The 11,894-nt window shown below is 32.1% G+C and overlaps 1 long non-coding RNA gene across 1 annotated transcript in view; it reads right to left on the bottom strand.

Annotated features, from left to right (window-relative positions):
- Window positions 1–471: 471 nt before the first annotated feature.
- Window positions 472–11,894, bottom strand: part of LOC141278879 (uncharacterized) — an 89,166-nt gene continuing 77,743 nt past the window's right edge. The window contains exon 3 of the long non-coding RNA XR_012332276.1: window positions 472–487. This is a non-coding gene — a long non-coding RNA (uncharacterized lncRNA). The remainder of the gene's footprint in view (window positions 488–11,894) is intronic.

Here is an 11,894-nt window from a genome sequence, read left to right as displayed (position 1 = left end):
TTCAGCTATGAGTTGTATTATGAAATTGGGAGACTTGGTTCTACGTTGTTTTGAGGGAAAACCAAAGACTATTGAGTAGGGACACAAGGAGACAGAATTTAACTTAAAGAAGGTAATTCTAATCATTATGCCAATCTCATAAGTGGTAAAGTTCTCACTGAAAATATTCATGTTCAAAATAAATTCTCATTTTTTCCCAGCATACTCCAGGGATAAGTGATATGTAGAAGGAAAATTGGACTAGCACTCTATGACCTCTAAAGCCCATTTCCAAACTAAGAGCTTACATTTTATAACCCAGAGTGGTGCCCAAAAGTACCATCTAAGGCCAAAAATACATTAAAGCTTAGATATTCAACCAAATTAATTTTTTTTCTTTAATACTACCCATATAGACAAACTTACCTTTATTTAGGTTATCTATTTCCCCAAGGGCTCATCTCATAGTGGAAACTTCATAACATTTTCTTGTTTCACCCACCTTGGACTGAAAAATATAAGAATTATCTAAAAGTGATTCCAACTGTGTGTGTCCAGTAAGTAGGCACTGAAGGGCATTTAAGAGATCAGCTTTCTTTTTCAGGTAAAAACAAAAACAAACAAACAAACAAAAACTACTTGGTTAAAGACCTCTGCACTGGGAAGAAAGGAGATTGTCATTGATTAAAAGCTTGAAAGCCAGAGTAGCTAATGAAAGTCTACTGCCAGAGGACATTTTTTTTTTTCTATGAACTTCATTTCACTTTTGGGATCTGTATGCAGTTATTTTGGGATTCAACAGTTTCTAGATGCATATAAGCTGCCTCTGAATTCTGGGTTGGCTTCTCATAGCCTAACTTGGCTCTTTGTTAAGCAATCATTCTGAGATGTGCTGGAAAAGTCTAGTTATTCAGATACAGAATCTAACATTTTCTGGCCAGTGGAGTTTCAGTGACATCTCCAACTACTACGTACCTATAATGTATAGAGGAACATATCTAGACCTCCTTAGCTCTTATTGTTTAGCCTCCTAGAACAATAAATTTCATACACAACAAGAGTGATGGAAGGAAAGATAGGTTCACCCCTGCATGGTGCATTCCCTAACTACCCAATATATTGATATTTAGCTTTGAATTCTCTGATTCTGAGGAATAACAACCAAAAGAGAAAAAAAACGAAGTGGTTATTTGAAGCCAAAAATTTCTAAAGTTTATATAATTTGGAAAATTGTGTTTGAATCTGATTGTTACAACAAAATAATAAAACTGTAATTTGAGTGTTAAAATTCAATCATGGATTTTCTATGCATGATTTGATTCTTATTTATATACATTTAATAATATACCTTTGCACATTTTTTAACTTAAACTGCTTATTGTAAAAGCAATATGTGAACATTTTTAATTCTAAAAAATATAAAGACCTCCTTCCCATTGACTTAAATTCCTCCTTCCAAGGTAAAATTTTTTGTATATCCTCTCTCAGAGATTCTCTGGGCACATATTAATTTTCAAATGGGATATTATACATATTTAAAAATTGCTTTCATTTTTACCATATTTTTGAGATTGTTCTATGTCAACATATACTAATTTTCACTTTTTTTAAAACAGTTTAAGAATATTCCATTGTATATATACACTATAATACACTAAAATTGACATAAGCAGTCCCAGATGAACATATTGATTCTTTCCAGTTTTGATACTTGCAAAACAAGTTATAATGAATATCATTCTCCATATATTTTTAGACATTTATAAGATTATATTTTATAACTTTTAAGTGGATTTGCTGAGGTAAAAGCAAGTAACATTTTTGTAGATATAGCCAGAGTCTTTTATTAGCTTGTTTCTATTATTCTATAATATGTTTAGCTAGTCTTACTGACATTTTTAGGAGTAAATATAAATTTTTGAAATGAGAATAAGAAGTCTGAAGTATAGAACAATAGTCAAATGAAAGAGAATAGCATCTTAGAACACTTGTCTTTATATGTTTCTACACATTTTTACAAATGGGGTTATGATGTATATATTGTTGTCTCTTAGTGACAATAAATATTCATCTATGAAAAAATTTTTTAAAAACATACCACTTTAAAATTAAAAAATAAGAAAGAGAATACCTTCTTAGTAATATAAAATAATGCTGTATGCTCCATATCTGTTAAATACAAATGAAAATTCACCTGATGTTTTATTCAGAAAGTTCAAGATGACTTAAAGAAGTTAAACTTGATATACCTTATTTTTTAAACACAACTTATAATTTATTAATTATATGAGGTATATTATTTATAAGACTGATGTGGGTGTTAATTGTCTTTTGCCCTAAAAGCTACTGTTTAAAGAAAAAACTAGTTACCCAATTATGGTGTTCTACAGCTGAGGGAGTAGAGGATTAAAATATTAAGATTTTCATACTAATAGGCCTAAGGAAAATATTATGATTATCTGCAAAAATGCTGAAAAGACTTTCATCAAACTTCAATACTCATTTCTGGTTAAAACACATACATGGAGTAATATTACATGATGCTATCTTTATTACCCTGACAAAGCATATATACTTTATTCTGGACTAACATCTTTCTTAATGGGGAAAACTGAAGAATTTCCACCGTGGACAGGAAAAGGGCAGAGTTGACCATGGACTTCTGTGCTATTTAACATTTTATTGTAATTATTAGACAATGCAATTAAACAAGAAAGAAAAAAATGAAGGGATACAAATTGGAAAAGAAGTAATAGTTTTTTTTTTCTCTTTGTGAATGATATGATTGAATAACTGGTAAATCCAAGAATGATTGATAAAATCAATGAAAAATTAATTTTAAAGTATAGCAGGATATAAATTTAATATGAACTAAATAGTCTGTATTCTCAACAAATAACCAATTATAAAATATAACAAAGCAAAATATATTTATAATAGTAAGAAAAATATAAAATAGTAATAAATTTTAAAAGTTACACAAGTAAATGTGAGGAAAGTTTAAAACACAGATGAAAGACACAAAAGTAGACTTAAACAAAAGGGAAGCTCTTACTTGTTTTTGGATAAGAGGACTCGACATTTAATGATGACAATTCCATCTAAATTAGTTTATATATTAAATGAAAACCTTGTTAAAATACTAAGATGTGTGCCTCACTGAGCTAATATTATCTATCAAGCATATGAAAAATGAATATGAAGGATTTCCATTATTATCTATGAAAAGGTTTCTAATATTGGACTCACATTCCGAAGTAAACAATAAAAAAACTGAACAAAAGATAAAAATAACAGTTATAGATATTGGACAGCAGGCAAAATGAGACTTTTTTTTCTCTTAGAGATAAGAAACAAATGAGACAATTCTATGATTGCTGTGACTTTATGCCCACATGCCCTATCTGGATCATGGCTAGAGAAGGGAGTCCATGAAATATAAGCTGGTCTTTGATCTCTCTAAGTTGTTGAGAATGAGACTAATATTTAGAAGAACCAGAACAGTGAAAATTTATGGGGCTGAGTAACAAAGAGAAGGAAACTACAGAGAAGGAGCTCCAGAAATATGCAGAGGTTTTTTGTTTTTTGTTTTTTTTTATGAATATCAGGCTAAATGTTAGGCTGTATATGTAAGTGAGGCTTTATGAAGCCAGGAATTTAAAAAACTGTAACTTATACAATTTCAAGAGCATACACCTACACACATGTATGCACAACAGCAGCAAAACAAACAAATAAACAAAAACCAAGATGTAAGCTCAACAATGGAGCTCCAACCATGCTGGGTGACATTTGAGTTTTAATCAGCCCTAGTAGGGAAAACATGGTCAATTTAGTAGAGACCACAGAAGGTCACACTTTATCAGTAGGGCTCAATTTGCTCTATAGTAAAGGATACTTTAAACCTGCCCTTACAAAATTTTCAAACAAGCCTTAAAAGGACTAAGATGATACGCAAGCAATTCAATTATTTGCAAAAACAATTGCAAACACTCATCAGTGAAGACAATAAAATCCTGACACCCTATACATGATTTTTTAATATTGTAAATCACTAATGGCATATAACCCAAGGAGAAGAAAAAGAACCACAAATAAATTATACAGTTCCCTCACAAGCATAACACAAATATAATACTAAAGTAATATAGCAATGTTACTAGTAATATTGAAGCTATTAAATGTTTATTATAGGGTAAGCAAATACATAAAACATGTCAAGTTTTGGATCCAATGTTTTTAATTAATAAACAAATAAATACAAACATAGTTCTAAAAAATTTAAGAAAATATCTGAGCTCTGTCTACTAGAAGGCCATTAGCAATGAACACCCCTAAACAGCAAATCTTGGATACTAAGCACCATTGCTCACTAATAGAATATAGGGTCAGTTAGAGAAGTATTTCTGTATATAAGGCAGGGGAATTACAAGAAAAATATGATATATCTTGTCTTATTAAAAAGCAAGGAAGATTTCAAAGACTAATTTGGGGACATGTCAAAAGACACAGATGAAAAATTGAAGGAGCTCCCTGGCCAAATTTGGAACAATTTAACCATTAAAATGCATTATGATTGATTGTAATACACTAAGTATATAAATATATGTAAGTACATATGGATGCCCATAAAAAAATAAAATGAAAGTAAATGACATACAAATCCTTACTAAAGAAATGGTAAAGACAAAGAATCAAACTTATATCTTATTTTCAAGGGCAGCATTGTAGTTTATCATAATTGATGAGATTGGCTCCATGAGATTAGCTGTAATCCTTTGTAAAGAACACCTGTTGACAAATATGGGGGCTTCCCTGGTGGCATAGTGGTTAAGAATCCGCCTGCCAATACAGGGCACATGGGTTCGAGCCCTGGTCCAGGAAGATCCCACATGCTGTGGAGCAACTAAGCCCGTGCATGACAACTACTGAGCCTGTGCTCTAGAGCCTGCTAGCCACAACTACTGAAGCCTGCGCACCTAGAGCCCATGCTCCACAACAAGAGAAGCCACCGCAATGAGAAGTCCACGCACTGCAACGAAGAGTAGCACCCGCTCGCTACAACTAGAGAAAGCACGCGTGCAGCAAGAAAGACCCAATGCAGACAAAAATAAATAAATAAAATAAATTTACAAGAAAAGAAAAAAAATGAACAAATAGGGGAATTAAAAACAAGATAAATTAAGAAAATTTCTATGATTTAAACTCAAAGCAATAATTATTCAGGTGCATGTTATTAATGAGCTAGGCATCATTCATAAATGTTACTTACTAATATCAGAGAGTTTGAAAATGTAGCTTTACAATGAGAAGATCTCATTGTCTCCAAAGAAATCAAGTGATCCAAATGAGCATGATTAGTAGTAGGACAACTTGTCAGTAAGTGGACCCTTGTGATCCTAGTTCTAGCCAGTCAACTAAGATGTATTTTTGCAAATAAAATGTGTAACCTGTATCTGATCTGTCTTTAGACATGTGTTCCAGTTCATAAAGAATACAGTGTATGAAGGAACAAATTGAACAATACCACAAATGTAAAAGCAGATAAGTCCAGACTTCAGTACAGTCTATAAAACAACTATCTTGATCTTATAAAAAAATTAATAGTGTAAAAATGTTTATATTACATTTAAATAATGTAAAGACATTTAAGAGCCAAATATAATGTGTGATTTTTGAGTGAATAATGGTTCAACATATTTGAATATGGACTACTTACTTGCAACTGTTCAATAAAGAAACAAAAAGAGCAAAGATAAATGGATAAATAAATATAGATAGATTAGATGATGATGATAGAAAGAGATACATAGATAGAGATAGATGTTAAAGCAAATGTGAAAAATATTAATTGATTAACCTATACTATCATTTTATTATTTTAAGCTGTTCTGTAATTTTGGAAACGTTCATAATAAAAATTTGCAAAATATAAATTTCAAAAGAGAGTTAATTCCTCAGATTTAATTCGGATAGAGGAAAAAAAGTGAAAAGTAGGTAAACTTTGCTTCCATTTATCAACAAATTATGTGACTAATCCAAAAACAGCTGACTGGAAGGAAAGTTCAATTAGACACAATAAATACGGTCTTGTTCATTATCACAATCCTGTTTGTTCCCAACATATAGAAGGTTCTAAATAAATAACTAAATTGAATGGAAATAACATAAACACTTTTGTAACGGGTCTTTGGCTTCAGTTTGGTCATATTTAATATGTTTGTGGGGTTTTCTTAACATGTTATATTTTTCTCAAAGCTATTAATTGGCTATTTTAGATCAAACTTTAATATTTAAGAAAACGTTAATTTCCAGTATATTGATGTGAAAATATATTTGAACAAGAGTTAACTAATACATTGATAATTGTAGAATAAGGAGGCAGAAAATAAATCTTTGTAACTCCTGTAACTCACAGCTCCTTAAACGTTAGAAATCCTTAAAATGCAATTTTATTAGTTAATCATATCTTCAAGAAAATTTTCTCAACTAGCTTGATAACGAATGGTTCACATTTTGGCTTATCTAAAACTGTAATGTATATCCAAGAAAATATTAAGTCTAATTGGCTGGCATTCTAACAGAATAGATGTAGTTTATAAATTGATCTACTTTGTCATGCCAAGTTTTCTTGGAGAAGATCCAGCTTTTGTGCTGATCTTTGTGGTTTTCAGTAATTTTATTTTATTATGCTAAGAGTCCTTGGCCTCTCTTAAAACATATTTTAATATTGCCTTAATTGAGACTCTGACTCATAATTCAAAAAGGGCTTTTATGATTTTTTTAAATTAAAAACATATTTGTCTTCTAAGTCTTTTAGTCTACATTCAGAATTTCTTTTTTTCTTGAATGATTTTTTTGTCTCAGCTTCTAATAACATATAAAAACTATAGAGCTTATTTTTTCCCCTTAATTCTTAGTAACTTTTAAGTTTTTTATTTTAGAATATGTTGATTTTCTTGTTCTTGTTTTCTTTGCAGTAATGTTTTTATTATACTGTAACTGCATAATAAAAATTTCTGCTTTGTGTTCACTGAAATTACACAAAATATGTATCCTAATGATAAAATTTAGTTGCCTGTCTTCGTTGCTCCTTCAAAACAACCTTTTTCTCTCTCCATCTCACTCTTCTGCAAACATACACAAATATATTAAATATATTACTGGAGCCTAGTTTTCTTTTTCTAACTTAGCTTCAGTTACTCTACTTCCACTGCCTAATAAAACATTTCCATCAGGTTTTTATTACCCATTGTCAGGCTAGTGAATCACATAGGAAGAACATTTCCCACATCCTAATGCATGTCTAGATTTCCAAAGCCCAGGAGAGAGGGAATAGAGTAGGAGCCAGAATACTTCAGATGTGGCATAGATTGAAGCAAATGCATCTTCTACATTCTGCAGACAAGCAAATCAGTTATCAATGTCAAACTCCAATCTTACATACAGTTCCTGTCATCACCTGCACACTATGAAATAATAATACCGTATTAAAAAGCTGGTACCTAGGGGCTTCCCTGGTGGCGCAGTGGTTGAGAGTCCGCCTGCCAATGCACGGGACACGGGTTCATGCCCCGGTGCGGGAAGATCCCACATGCCGCGGAGCGGCTGGGCCCGTGAGCCATGGCCACTGAGCCTGCGCGTCCGGAGCCTGTGCTCCACAAAGAGAGAGGCCACAACAGTGAGAGGCCCGCATACCGCAAAAAAAAAAAAAAAAAAAAAAAAAGCTGGTAGCTAAAAGGAAAAAGTTATTTTTTGTTTTCAAGTTGTCTTTCTAAGTACATAAGCAAATTAAACTCCTCTGCTACAGGACTCTCCAACATAACTTAGGTATTAGACAAGCCTTGAACCTTGTCAAGAAGAGGTTTTACATCTGGACTTGGAGACAGGCTTTGCATCTGCCCATGGCTGTTTAGTGACCTGATATTCAATAATAACCTGGTTAGAAATTTCCATCATAATCTGACTGTACAAATAAGCCATCACCTGTAGCTGTATTAAACCTCCATACATCAACTTTTAATTCACTCTCTCCAAAATATAAATCAGATTTTCATTAATTTTTGAATCTATATCTGTTTTCATTTATAAATGATTGTTTAGATATATGTTGATGGAATTCCAATCTCCCTGAAATCATAACATTTATAGGATCTGGATATTTTTATCTAGTCTTTAAAGTAGTGACTCATTAAATTATCACTTCTTTGCTCTTTTAATTCATTTGAGTAATATTTATTGAACCTTTTCAATAACAATATTTTATCCTGGTTCTTTTCCTTCCTTTTAAACAACTCTTTCCTAGTGTAAAGATATATTATAAACAGCAGAAGCCTGAGAGTCTTTTTTTTTTTAACATCTTTATTGCAGCATAATTGCTTTACAAGGGTCTGTTAGTTTCTGCTTTATAACGAAGTGAATCAGCTATACATATACATATATCCCCATATCTTCTCCCTCTTGTGTCTCCCTCCCACCCTCCCTATCCCACCCCTCTAGGTGTTCACAAAGCACTGAGCTGATCTCCCTGTGCTAAGCCTGAGAGTCTTAAACGTTGATTTGCTCTTCCCATCTGCATGAACTTGAGGTACAGAGTTCACTGCCTTAGTTTTCTATAAAATAGGTTGGGGGGGGGGGTGTTGCTCCTACTTCACAATGCAAATTTGGAAAAAAGAAATATAAGAAAAGGCAATAACTAAAATTTATCCTTTTGAAACTTTTGCTCAATTTTTTCCTCATTACTACATTGCCTTCAGACATTAACTCTGATTTCTCTGAAATCTGTTTCTCTGATCCTGATGCCAATTCCACACTTTGTATCTAAATTTTCATTTCCTTGTATTAATCATAGTCAATTTCTGTCAGGAAAAACTGCTTTTATACAGTTTTACCTAACTCAGATAATGTTCACACTATCCTTCTAATTATCTAGTAGAGAAACCTGTAAGTTTTATTCTTCCATTTTTCTTTCCAACACTCAATTTGGTAACAACATAAATTTCATTTATGTATCCTAAAATGCTCCTCCTTTCTTGTTATTATGTATTCATTTACCTTATTTGCAGAGACATATTATGATTTTTTAAGAAAAATTTAAAAAGGATTTTAAAGGCTTACGTTTACTTATATTTAGGAAAAGTGAGACTATTACTTGAAAGTAATTTAGAATGGACAGCATCACTTTATTTTTCTTCTTAAGTTAGTTATTTTTAAGACAGACATTGCTCTTGAAGTGGCCACAAGTTTTATTTTGAGCTATTTGCTTCTTTTCCTTGTTAATCTAAAAAGTCACCATTGAACATATCTATTGCACCTCACCACCTTAATCAGTATCTATGACCTATGTGGAAATTACCATGGAGATATGCTAATTTTCTCCTATTATTAGGTCTAGTGTGTCCAAAAAACCATTTTGATCTCTTTAGAAAATAATGCTTCATAATACACAGCTTATTATTATTAAGTTATGAAATTGACCAATTCACCTCCTTCTATCAAAATATTCTTTTGGGACAACGTGACCATTAATCTTGAAGATGTTATATCTACGGTATTTTTGAAATGTTTCCTTCTTCAGGTTAGCTAAGTTTTCATCAATAATTTTGTCAAACATATTTTCTGTCCCTTTCTCTCTCTCTTCTCCTTCTGGGACCCCTATAATGTGAATGTTAGTATGCTTGATGTTGTCCTAGATGTCCCGTATCCCTCATTTTTTTTTTTTTTTTTTTTTTTGCTCATCTGACTTGGTGATTTCCCTCTTCTCTCTTCCAGTTTGCTTATGCATTCTTTATCACCTAATCTGCTGTTAATTCCTTCTAGTGTATTTTTCATTTAAGTTATTGTATTCCTTAGTTCTGATTGATTCATTTTTATATTTTCTAGTTCTTTGTTGAAGCTTTTCTGAGTTTAGTGAACATTTTTATTACTATTGCTTTGAACTCTTTATCAGGTAAATTATTTATTTCATTAGGATTTTTTTTTTCCCTCAGGTTTTGTCTTTTTCTTTCATCTGAAACATAATCCTCTTCTCATTTTGTTTAACTTTCTCAGTTTTTCTCTATGAAATTAGGTGAAAGGGTAACCTATCCTGGTCTTGAAGGCATGTCCTTGTGTGGGGGCATGCCTCTGCAGTTTGCATGTGCCTGGTGGCTTTGGTGAGAGAGCTGGATCTGTAGTGAGCAGAGTCCACGTCTTCTGCCATGATATATGGGCAGCCACTGCATTGATGGGAGGAAGGGCTGGAGTCAGAGGGGCTACAGCTGGAGCCAAGTGTGAGTCAGGGTTTATCCCATGCTCAGTGGCATTTGCTGCCCTATCTTGGGTGAGGCTAAACTAAGCCCAAGGGGATGGAAAAGGAGTCCTGAGATAGTTGGACTTTGCCCCAGCATAAAGCAAATTCTTTATTGGGCTGGATTTCAGTGTGTAAATTTTGAATATCACAGCTAGTCAAAATGAAATAAGTTTTGTGTTACTTATTTGAATTTTTATAACCAGTATATAGAAACATAGGGTATTTATGATGTGTTAATGGCATTATCGTCTGTTTATATTAAATTAGTGGCTGCCTATATCCTGAAGTAGAACCAACCTGAAAGTCATTTTGTATTCATAAAACATCAGTGAATATTATAGAAATTGCCATTAATTATCCATTAATAATGTCAAACATTATAAATTGTTAATATTTGAAATTTTGATGTGAATTATAGAAATGGTACTTCATCAATCCTTAATAAAGTATGAAATGACAGTATGATACATTATGGAAAATAATTACCACATTATCAGCCTTGATACACCCACCTTGGTTTGTTTGTTTATCTATCTATCTGATTTTTATGGTTCTTCCTTTTTAAATTAAAAATATTATTTTATTGTAGTATAAGATATTTCAAATATTATATTTGTGTCAGGTGTACAGAATAATGATTCATTCTTTTATAGATTATACTCCATTAAAAGTTATTACAAGATAATGGCTATAATTCTCTGTGCAATACAATTTATCATTGTTGCTTATCTACATTGTACATAGTAGTTTGTATCTCTTAATCCCATATTCCTACCATCCCCCTCTCTGCTTCCCTTTCTCCACTGGAAACCACTAGTTTGTTTTCTATATCTGTGATTCTGCTTCTCTTTTGCTATATACATTTGTTTGTATTATTTTTTAGATTTCCACATACAAGTGGTATCATATAGTATTTGTCTTTCTCTGTCTGACTTACTTCACCAAGCATAATATTCACTAGATTCATCCACACTGCTGCAAATGGCAGAATTTCATTCTTTTACATGGCTGAGTAATATTCCTTTGTAAATATATATACCACACTTCTTTATCCATTGGTTTCTTAATGGATACTTGGGTTGATTCCATATCTTGGTTATGGTAAATAGTGCTGCTATGAACATTAGAATGCATGTATATTTTCAAATTAATATTTTCATTTTTTTCTGGATATATATCCAGATATATATGATTGCTGGATCATATATTACGTCTACTTTTAGTTTTTTTGAGAAACCTCCATACTGTTTTCCACAGTGGCTGCACCAATTTATATTTCCACCAACAGTGTATGAAGGTTCCCTTTTCTCCATATCCTCATCAACATTTATTATTTATGATCTTTTTGATGATAGCCATTCTGACAGCTATGTGGTGATATCTCATTGTGGTTTTGATTTGCATTTCTCTGATGTTTAATGATGTTGAGCAACTTTTCAAGTGCCCGTTGGCCATTTGCATTTCCTCTTTGGAAAAATGTCTTTTCAGTTCTCCTGCCCATTTTTTAATTGAGCTATTGGTTTTTTGATACTGAGTTGTATGAGCTATTAATGTATGTTGGATATTAATCCCTTATGAGTCATATTATTTGCAAATACTTTCTCCCATTCAACCTGTTGTATTT

This window comes from Tursiops truncatus, chromosome 6, assembly GCF_011762595.2.
Source record: "Tursiops truncatus isolate mTurTru1 chromosome 6, mTurTru1.mat.Y, whole genome shotgun sequence".
NCBI lineage: Eukaryota > Metazoa > Chordata > Mammalia > Artiodactyla > Delphinidae > Tursiops > Tursiops truncatus.
Note: the sequence above shows the minus strand (reverse complement) of the source record. Positions and strands in the feature narration are given on the sequence as shown.